Consider the following 8,734-nt stretch of genomic DNA (forward strand, 5'->3'; position numbering starts at 1 on the left):
CCCTGGCTTGTGGGATGGGGGTAGGGGCAGGGAGCAGGCTGACCCACAGCTTGTGGGATGGGGTGGGGAGAGGCAGGGAGCAGGCTGACCCACGGCTTGTGGGATGGGGGAGGGGCAGGAAGCAGGCTGACCCACGGCTCGTAGGATGGGAGGGGCAGTGGGGAAGTTGTGAAAGCAGCCCATCAGAGGGGGCTCAGACAATTCAGGAGGGGACTGGAGCTCCCCTTGGAGCCAGCCTGCTGCAGCCAGGCCCTTCTCCACTCAGTGGCAACGCTACAGGAGCCACCGAGCCCCACGAGTCAGGAAGAAACTTCCCCTCGGCGCACGTTGTTCCATAACTCTCGTCGAGGGGGTGGCGTGCACCTTCCCCCAAAGCAGCTGGTGCTGGCGGGGGCCAGAGGCTGGGCACTGAACTAGGCGGACCCTTGCTGTGCCCCAGTCTGCAATGGCTGTGTCCCTGCCACGCGCCTAGCTGTCCCTGTGTTGCAGGCACAGAGGCCCGAGGACAGCAACAGGGGTTCGTTGCCCGGCGTGCTTCGCGCCAATAAACACACCGGGGTGGAGAAACAATCAAAGTTTATTTGAGATCTCAAAGTGGAGCAAGGAGACAGGCAAGTCTCAAATCAAGCACATCAGTAAAAAGCAGCTTCTCTCTTCTTATACTTTACAACTAAGCCCCCCCTTCTGTCCCCCTGTACCACCCCCATTCTACTCCCCCTCCCCTCTCTGCCGAAGGCATGTTTATACATTTAAGCCGTTAAATCATTCTAGGGCTATAAGTCTAGCTTGTTAGTAACATTCCTCTAAACAGGTATTTGGTTCTGTTTACCCTTAGTTTACTACCCCTCCTCCAGCTAGAAACATGCAAACCTCATCATTATTGCTTAGGACCTGGTTATGAGCAAGGTCATAATTGGTAACTGGCTATTTACACATTCCAATTCTTGTCCTTGGCTTTTGAGGTCGATTAGAGTTAAACATGGAAGGACAGAGTTTAAACATGGAAGAACTTTGGTTCATATATATATAGGCCTAATAACCCCAACACCTGTGTGAGGCAGGAATTACCGTGTACTTGAGACCCCTCATAAACATGCTCCTTGACTCCAGCTGGTGATGGGGTGTCTAACCCCCACGGGCAGGCCTGAGAGGCACCACACAGCCTAGTTAGCCCACTCTGTGGCCTCAGGAAAGGAAGGTATAGAGCAGGGGTCGGTAACCTTTCAGAAGTGGTGTGCCGAGTCTTCATTTATTCACTCAAATTTAAGATTTTGCGTGCCAGTAATACACTTTAATATAATATATAACTAAACTATTGTTGTATGTAAAGTAAATAAGGTTTTTAAAATGTTTAAGAAGCTTCATTTAAAATTCAATTAAAATGCAGAGCCCCCCGGACCGGTGGCCAGGACCCGGGCAGTGTGAGTGTCCCTAAATCAGCTCGGTGGCACGTGTGCCATAGGTTGCCTACCCCTGGTATAGAGGTAGCTGGGGGGAAGGAGGGGGGCGGGAACCAGGCTAGAGGGCTCCTGTAGAGGAAGGACTGCAGGGCAATCGAAGGGCACAGAGAGGAGAGTCTCCTGTGGCAGGCCTGGAGGGAGACTGGGAAAAGGGGCCAGCCTGGGGGAGGACTCCTGGAGCAGCCCTGCAGTCCATAGCTCAGGGAGGAGCTGAGAGAGCCTGGAGAGGCAGCGCTCTGTCAGGGAGCAGGAAAGAACAGAAGAGTTTTATGTTCCTTTGGGATTTATATGGGATGCGAGGGTCCCCCAGAAGGGGGCAGAGCTGTAGCGGGAGCTGGCTAGTGGACCAAGTCAGCGCACAGACAGCTGGAGTCCGGAGGAGGGAGATAGGGTGGATGGAGTAGTTGCAATGCCGGGGCTCCCTGTCAGGGAGATGGGAACCCAGATCCCTCATTGTCCTTAATCACTCGCTGCAAACAGTGAGGAGGAGGAAAGTGGATTCTTCATTCAAGCGAACACAAAGACAAGGCCTCTAGTATCCTCTTCCTTCACTTTTCTCCTCCCACTTCTTCCCCATGCGCCCGCTAGCGTTCTCAGGTAGGTACTACCTCCCCCACTCCGGCTCTATTCAGCAGAGCCCAGCACGCTCAACACCCTGCAGCACAGAGTGATCAGAAACAGTTACACGGAAACAATGAGGAGCCACAAAGCACAGCCCACATTGGAAAACAAGCCTCTCCTTGGAGAGCTTTTGAAACAACCAGCCAGCCTCGCAGCCCGGCAGCTAGGCAAGGCTAAGACTAGAAAGGAGTGGAAATGGCACTTCAGAAGGGGGCCTGAGGGGCCGATGAAATCCAAGAGCCTGGCAGCAGCGACCTATGGTCCCACCATGAACCAGCTCCTGGGCTCTGTCTGGCATACAGGTGAGCACTTGGGCCCACTCATTTTACCTCCACAGCCCACCAGATTTAGCATGTCCCCCAACTCCTTTGCCTGCAGCCCCCCCCCCCCCCCGTGTAACTAGGAGAATGGATTTCCCTCACCCCCGCGTATGTGACCAGCAATGCAGGAAAAAAACCTTTGTATTATTCAGTCTCTAGTGCTGGGTTCCTCAACCAGGGGGTTGCAGACATGTGTTAGGGAGCAACACCACCTTGCCCTTCCCATCCAGCTAGATAGGAGGGGTGTCCCAGCTGGATCCTGGGTGCCTGGGAGAGGTCCGTTACAGAAACAGGTGAGAACCATACACGTAGTGACTGCAGTACAATCTACTGCAGAATACTTTTGGCCAAGTCATTTTTATTTATAAGAATGAACACTCACATAGGCATTATGCCTGTGACCTTTTGAAAGATGGCTGCCCTTGCCTGAGTCAAGACCTCAGGCTTTGGCCCATCAACTGTCAGACCTGCTGGAAGAGTAAAAGTAAGAGCTTGTCTACACTGGCACTTTACAGCGCTGAAACTGTCTCGCTCGGGGGTGTGAAAAAACACACCCCTGAGCGCAGCAAGTTTCAGTGCAGTAAAGCGCCAGTGTAAACAGTGCACCAGCGCTGGGAGCTACGCCTCTCGTGGAGGTGGTTTTTTTAGTGCGCTGGGAGAGCTCTCTCCCTGCGCTGTGCTATGACTACACAAGCCACGTTAAAGCGCTGCCGCGGCAGTGCTTTAGCATTGCCACTGTAGACTAGCCCTAACGTTTCCCATCCTCTGGGTTTTCTCTTTCCCCAACTGGTAAAGAGTGCTTGCGTTGGGTGTTTCCAATGTAGCTGAAAGCAGCCCACATTCATTCCTTTGATTTATGATGCTCATGCACAGAATCATCGGTGTTTGTTACGGCACATAACTGCTGCTGATAGATCACACACAGTTGTTTTTTGTGTAGGGCCTCTACAAATAGCCAATAGCATTGTTTATCTGCACTATAGTGTTGCAGTCTTTTTTTAAAAAAGAGCCAATATTTAGAACCCCAAAGATATTTCTACAGCACATTAGTAATACTATCATATGGTGGAAGAGTGGCCTTAAATTTGACAGCGTGGGTCAAAATCTCTGTTGGTGTAAATAGGTGAAACGTTACTGAAATCAATTAGCTGCACCCATTAACGCTAGCAGAGAATGTGGTCATGTGTTTTTAAGACCTTGTACAAATATGTTTCTAACACAGTTTGCCTGTGCCTAACATGGTTACAAGCAACGCTGAAACTTGCCTCTCCCTGTCTAGAGGGATTAGGGTGACCAGATGTCCCGATTTTATAGGGACAGTCCCGATTTTGGGGTCTTTTTCTTATATAGGCTCCTATTACCCCCACTCCCTGTCCCAATTTTTCACATTCGCTGTCTGGTCACCCTATGAGGGATAATGTATTTCCAGCACAGCCTCTGCTAGCAGAGTTGTCTAAACAACCAGAAATCCTTGTCCACAGACAGTGGAAAACAGTTGTCAAGCATGATTCAGCCAGAACCATGCTTGACAACTGGCTTAGAACACAGCTGTAGCTAGCACAATTCTGCTCCTGGTTTGAACAGCAGAAAAGGAAAACAGCTTCTCCGGAAATGCAATTGGAATCCAGCCATTGTTTTACTTATTTGACTCCATACTACAATGAATTAAACATATTTTAATATAAAAAATGAAACATCAAGGAGCAGCAGCAATAAATCCTGCAGAGTCTTTCCTTATTAAGCTGGTGCATACCTGGGGCAAGAGCAATAATTAGAATCAGCGAGAGCAGTGATTTATTTGCAGCAGCGAGTGGAGGATATTCACATGCATGCTCTCCTACTGCCCCCCTCCCCCTTGCTCTAAGGTCCTGTCTGCATTGTAAATTCCAGCATGGTGGTGACAGTTCCAACCTGACTGTCCCAACAAGGTAAGGCCATGGACCCAAAGTGCAGTGTCGGTGGGACCAGGCCATGGTCTAACAGTTATGGCTCGGCTCAGGCTCTAGTGTGATTCAGTTCAAGGTTGGTCCTGTGTCTGCTGCAAAGCCAAACTAATCTTAACTGCATCAGAGACTGCTCTACTGTTAGGGGTCCCCCAGCACAGAAAGAATGGAAATTCAGATGGGACTTAAATGCTCAGCAATACATGTACTGGTTTATGTGTTAACAGGGTGAACCTTGTCTTGCTCTATGGTGACCTGATGAGAATAGCACTGAGCCTAAGAATGCTACTGAACTGAGTGTAGGAAGATGGTGCCTGGGAACATGCTGGGAGAGAGGCAGGGAATGGGTCCGTGGTCTAGGGATGGATTCTGCAGCTAGGAGAGCTGTTAGGGACTGGGTATTGCTTGGGGAATAACAGCAGAAGCACATGGCTCTGTACTTGTCTCCATCTCCTCTCTATTTTTCTGTAGTTTGAATGACCATTTGCTAATTAAATTATGATGTGCTATTCACCTTGTGGACTGCCCACTGAAGTCACTGAGTCTTTCCATTAACTCCCATCAGGCCTAGAGATCCTCCTTGTATGTCACTCTCTCACAGGTTCAAATCAGATGGTGGAGAGGCAGGTTTCAGAGACAAAGAGAAAGAAGTTCAATTTCTTTTTTTTGCAATGAATTTTCAATCTACCTCAGGTAAGCACCTTTGCTTTGTCCTCAGCTGAACTCTGCCTCTGACCATGCATTAACCAAAGAGAATTAGGCTTCTATTCCTTCCTTTAATGGCTTTAGTTCAGGATTTAGGCACTTGGCAGTTCATGCTACTTCCCTGAGACAGTAACCCTACAGAAATCCACAGTGGGTGGTGGTTGATGGTGAAGAAATGGATATACTTTACTCCTCTGCAGACTCCATAGGGCAGTGTCACCTCCTAATGGTGGAGAGGTGAGACAGCATGTGAAGGGGAGTGTGACTGCTAAAGTGTTGTCATCTCAGTACCTGCATTTTATGGCTAGCAACCCTAAAAGGCAGGTAGACCTAGATAACTGATCTTCCCCAACTGTCCAGAAGGCCATTGCCAGTTCCTCTATCTCCCAGGAACTGGGGCTCTGCTCTTACAGCATGACTATCTGAGGCAGGGATTTCCCTACACCCCCCTAGGGGAGTGTACACCCCCCAGGAATTCCCCCCCCCCAGTTTTGTGAACTAGTTACATGCAGTGTTGCCAGTTTAGTGATTGTTTGGAAATTGAAACATTAATACACACTTTACAAGCATATACAGTGTATGATAAAATACATGTATCTGAAAAAGTATAATAGATTTGAAAAGTATGAACATAGACTAGTTTCCTTATACAGGTGTTTTTTATGACAATGTCAGTGCATTCATTTCGGTGATGTTGGCCAACCTAATAATTTCAGATTATGATTTGCAAGCAAAGTCTAAATGAGCTCTCCCTGACAGCTAGTGATGAGCTAGGGGCTGGGGGAAAAGGCTTCAGGACCAGACTGTATTTACATTCACACCTAATCTACCTAGGTATCCAGCAAACAGAGCTACGTTGCCCAAGTGATAGATTTTGGTTGGGGTTGGGTTACAAATCACTTGAAGGCAGGGTGAGGAGTAATGAAATGTTATTCTTAGGCTGGGTCTACACTACAGCCGGGGTCCGACCTAAGATACGCAACTTCAGCTACGTGAATACCGTAGCTGAAGTTGCGTATTTTAGGTCGGCTTACCTGGCGGTGAGGACGGGGGAAAGTCGACCGCTGCCGCGCTGCCGCCGACTCCGCTGCCGCCTCTTGCCGAGGTGGATTTCCGGAGTCGACGGCAGAGCGATCAGGGATCGATTTTACCGCGTCTTCACTAGACGCGGTAAGTCGATCCCCGATAGACCGATTGCTACCCGCCGGATCGGCGGGTAGTGAAGACATAGCCTTATTGTATGAGTAAAGGGCAGTAGAACTGTACTTAGCCTCCGCTGACTGAGGGCATCAAGAGAGAGGGTGGGGACAGGTGTTTTGCTTGATGGTCTGCCTGAGTCACAAGTACTATTTGACCTGCCCCTCTCCACTGTTTAAAGACAGAGCTGATTAGGCTCCATAGATAGTCTTTTGTTTTGTTAAGTGATCACTGCAGCTGAAATCAGGTCTAAGTGCTTAAACCTGCTGTGGGACAGTGTTTCAGTGGAAGAGACGGCCCAGTCTGCACTAGCAGCGAGGTTCCCCCACTGAGAGCTCAGCTGAAATCACTGAGAGCTGAGTGAAACCTCAAGAGACCAACTAGCAGAGGTCACAGTGGCAGGTGACAGCAGAAGGTGACAGCGCAGGGCCATTGGCAACAGATCGATGGAGTGAATGGTGGCACAACAAACAACAGTGGCCAGAGCAAACAGTGAGCAGCTGGAGGAACAAGCAAGGTGCCTTCTTGCCCTCCACCTGGGAGGTGAACTTCTGTGAAAGCACCTCTGAACTCTGAGGCCTCGTCTACACTACGAGTTGACTTTAGCAGCGTTGAATCGAATTAAGCCTGGACACGTCCACACGACGAAGCCCTTTCTTTCGACTTAAAGGGCCCTTTAAACCGGTTTCTTTACTCCACCTCCGACGAGGGGATTAGTGCTAAAATCGGCCTTTGTGGGTCAGATTTGGGGTAGTGTGGACGGAATTCGATGTTATTGGCCTCCGGGAGCTATCCCAGAGTGCTTCATTGTGACTGCTTTCTTTGGACAGCATTCTCAACTCAGATGCACTGACCAGGTAGACAGGAAAAGCCCCACGAACTTTTGAATTTCATTTCCTGTTTGCCCAGCGTGGAGAGCACAGGTGACAACGCAGAGCTCATCAGCACAGGTAACCATGATGGAGTCCCAGGAGCGCAAAAGAGCTCCAGCATGGACAGAACGGGAGGTACAGGATCTGCTTGCCATATGGGGAGACGAATCAGTGCTAGCTGAACTCCGTAGCAGTAAACGAAATGGCAAAATATTAGAAAAGGTCTCCAAGGCCATGAAGGACAGAGGCCATAACAGGGACGCACAGCAGTGCCGCATGAAAATTAAGGAGCTAAGGCAAGCCTACCACAAAGCCAGAGAGGCAAACGGAAGGTCTGGGGCAGAGCCGCAAACATGCCGCTTCTACGCGGAGCTGCATGCCATTCTAGGGGGTGCAGCCACCACTACCCCAACCGTGTGCTTTGACTCCATCAATGGAGAAACACGCAACAGGGAAGCGGGTTCAGGGTACGCGGAAGATGATGATGATGAAGACAATGAAGATAGCTCACAGCAAGGAAGCGGGAGAAACCGGTTTCCCCAACAGCCAGGATATGTTTATCACCCTGGACCTGGAACCAGTAACCCCCGAACTCACCCAAGGCATGCTCCCAGACCCTGAGGGCACACAAGGAACCTCTGGTGAGTGTACCTTTGTAAATATTACACATGGTTTAAAAGCAAGCATGTTTAATGATTATAATCATTAATTAATGATTAATTTGCCCTGGCAATCGCGGCCAGTACAGCTACTGGAAAAGTCTGTTAACGTGTATGGGGATGGAGCGGAAATCCTCCAGGGACATCTCCAGAAAGCTCTCCTTCATGTACTCCCAAAGCCTTTGCAAAAGGTTTCTGGGGAGGGCTGCCTTATCCCGTCCGCCGTGGTAGGACACTTTACCACGCCAGGCCAGTAGCACGTAGTCTGGAATCATTGCATAACAAAGCATGGCAGCGTATGGTCCCGGTGTTTGCTGGCATGCAGACAACATCCATTCCTTATCTCTCTTTGTTATCCTCAGGAGAGTGATATCATTCACGGTCACCTGGTTGAAATGGGGTGATTTTATTAAGGGGACATTCAGAGGTGCCCCTTCCTGCTCGGCTGAACAGAAATGTTCTCTGCTGTTAGCCACGCGGTGGGGGGGAGGGGTGAAGTGATCATCCCAGAGAATTGTGTGTGTGTGTTGTGGGGGGGGGTAGTTGGGTTTGTGCTGCATGTTAACCCGGAAACCCCAGCCCCTCCTTTTACATTGCAAACCCATTTTAAATGGCCAACCCAATGGGTCCTTGGTATGGGAAATGAGGGTGCTGCTGTTTGAAACCATTCCCACATGTTATGAAGGTTAAAAAAGCCAAAAGACTGTGGCTTACCATGGCTGCCTGCAAACCGAATTCTGTTGCCTGGCACTGCGTGAGTGATCTCTCACACCAAACCGGCAGGCCCTCAATATAAGAGGAAAAATGCGACCTTGTAACGAAAGCACATGTGCTGTGTAATGTGAACAGCAAAATTTAACGTGAAAGAGTGTACCCATTGTTCTCTAAAATGTGTCTTTTTTAACCACCTCTCCCTTCTCCTCCACCAGCTGCAAATGTTTCTCCTTCACAGAGGCT

Source organism: Terrapene carolina, unplaced genomic scaffold, assembly GCF_002925995.2.
Source record: "Terrapene carolina triunguis isolate 2854851 unplaced genomic scaffold, T_m_triunguis-2.0 Scaffold131, whole genome shotgun sequence".
In the NCBI taxonomy this organism is placed as follows: Eukaryota; Metazoa; Chordata; order Testudines; family Emydidae; genus Terrapene; species Terrapene triunguis.